This window comes from Pangasianodon hypophthalmus, chromosome 25, assembly GCF_027358585.1.
Source record: "Pangasianodon hypophthalmus isolate fPanHyp1 chromosome 25, fPanHyp1.pri, whole genome shotgun sequence".
NCBI lineage: Eukaryota > Metazoa > Chordata > Actinopteri > Siluriformes > Pangasiidae > Pangasianodon > Pangasianodon hypophthalmus.
The window spans coordinates 19689007-19691506 of NC_069734.1; the positions used below are offsets into that span (position 1 = coordinate 19689007).

At 53.2% G+C, this 2500-nt stretch overlaps 1 protein-coding gene across 1 annotated transcript in view; it reads left to right on the forward strand.

Moving 5' to 3' along the window:
* The window catches only part of ttbk1a (tau tubulin kinase 1a), a 29234-nt gene that overhangs the window by 13974 nt on the left and 12760 nt on the right, over positions 1–2500 (forward strand).

The following is a 2500-nucleotide window of genomic DNA, read 5'->3' on the forward strand; positions in this document are numbered from 1 at the left end:
TACACTCCACCTGATTCTCTTTCACTTACACCTGCAGAGAGAGAGACACAGAGAGAGAGAGAGAGAGAGAGAGAGACAGTCAGAGAGAGAGATTCTGAAATAAAGTGTAAAATTAAAGCTGTTATCTGAAAGCGGGATAAAAGTCACAGTGAATTTAGGTAGCATGTTAATCTTATATGCTACCTGCTAATTAGCCTAGCCAAGGTAAGGCCTTCTCTCTTCTCCTTTCTGCTCCTCTCTCTCTTTCACTGCGTCAGTACAGAGTTGCTGTGGATGTTTCTTTATTTAGCTCCACTCACACACAACCCCTCTACTGTGTGTGTGTGTGTGTGTGTGTGTGTGTGTGTGTGTGTGTGTGCGCGCGCAGTTTGAATATTTAATGCAGCTGAGTCAGTGAGAATGCATTTTTCTCTCTGTTTAACTGAGAATCCATTCATCCATCTATCCATCCACCCGGTTGTCTATCTATGATTTACTGCGTTGCTTGCTGTAATAAAACAAGTGTATTTCTAATCTAATGAACTTTGTGTTTTTTGAGATTTGAAAATATACCATATAAAAATAAATCATTATTTTTTACCAAACTATTAGACTCCTACTGTCTGTGTGTCTGTATATCTGAATATCCATCTGTCTTTGTCTGTAATATCTCTCTTCTCTTTTTCAGTCTCTCTGTATCTCTCTCTCTCTCTCTGTATACTGCATCTCTCTCTGTATCTCTCTCTCTCTACCTCTGTCTCTCCATTTTTCTCTCTCTCTTTCTTTCTTTACTCTGCAGTAACAGTAGATCAGTGACCTTCACGATGCTCAGTTTTGTCAGTCTTTATCCAGGATTAGTTTTCCTGGCACACAGCAACTGTGTGTGTGTGTGTGTGTGTGTGTGTGTGTGTGTGTTGAATCTTGCTGCTCTGGGATGTTTATTCATTGTTATGTTTGAATTTGTACCTGAGTATCTCTACACTGTTTATTCCATACTCTGTTGTTTCTGGTTGGATGATGGCTATAGTGGGAGAGCATGACACGTGCATGATATTATTACACACCTAATGACATCACTGTGTTCCCTGTATTCCTTCAGTTACAATTATTTCATATGATTTGTATGTTCTATTGTATATTTATTCTTTATTTTGTGTTGCACTGTTTGCCTTCCTTTTGTTTTGTTTCACAGTATTTTGGAGTTTTAATTTCAGACATGCATGTGCAGCCCACACACTCAGCCTGCTGCGTGCTATCGTGAGTTTATTCACTCTCTGTTTATGGCTCTCTGTTCCAACATCTCATCACATTTGGTGTGTTACTGTGGGGCGCTTTTATACTTTTCATATACACTGTAACGTATTGCATTGTGGTTTTAATCTATATTGAGGGTCAAGGAGTCGCAGAGTAACGCCAAGGGTCGCGGAATTATGCTGAGGGGCGCAGAGTCACGGAGTTAGGCTGAGGGGCGCGGAGTCGCGCTGAGGGGCGCAGAGTCGCACTGAGGGGCGCGGAGTCGCACTGAGGGGCGCAGAGTCACTGAGGGTCAGGGAGTCACACTGAAGGTCGCAGAGTCGCTGAGGGGCGCGGAGTCGCGCTGAGGGTCAGGGAGTCACACTGAGGGTCGCAGAGTCACTGAGGGGCGCGGAGTCGCACTGAAGGTCGCAGAGTCGCTGACCTTGGGTCGCGCTGAGGGTCAGGGAGTCACACTGAGGGTCGCGGAGTCACGCTGAGGGTCAGGGAGTCACGCTGAGGGTCAGGGAGTCACACTGAGGGTCGCGGAGTCACGCTGAGGGGCGCAGAGTCACTGAGGGTCAGGGAGTCGCGCTGAGGGGCGCGGAGTCGCGCTGAGGGTCAGGGAGTCGCGCTGAGGGGCGCGGAGTCGCGCTGAGGGGCGCGGAGTCGCGCTGAGGGTCAGGGAGTCACGCTGAGGGTCGCGGAGTCGCTGAGGGTCAGGGAGTCGCGCTGAGGGTCAGGGAGTCGCGCTGAGGGGCGCGGAGTCGCGCTGAGGGTCAGGGAGTCGCGCTGAGGGGCGCGGAGTCACGCTGAGGGGCGCGGAGTCGCGCTGAGGGTCAGGGAGTCGCGCTGAGGGTCGCGGAGTCGCGCTGAGGGTCGCGGAGTCGCGCTGAGGGTCAGGGAGTCACGCTGAGGGTCACGGAGTCGCGCTGAGGGGCGCGGAGTCACTGAGGGTCAGGGAGTCGCGCTGAGGGTCAGGGAGTCGCGCTGAGGGTCAGGGAGTCGCGCTGAGGGGCGCGGAGTCGCGCTGAGGGTCAGGGAGTCGCGCTGAGGGTCAGGGAGTCGCGCTGAGGGGCGCGGAGTCGCGCTGAGGGTCAGGGAGTCGCGCTGAGGGGCGCGGAGTCGCGCTGAGGGTCAGGGAGTCGCGCTGAGGGGCGCGGAGTCGCGCTGAGGGTCAGGGAGTCGCGCTGAGGGGCGCGGAGTCGCGCTGAGGGTCAGGGAGTCGCGCTGAGGGGCGCGGAGTCGCGCTGAGGGTCAGGGAGTCACTGAGGGTCAGGGAGTCGCG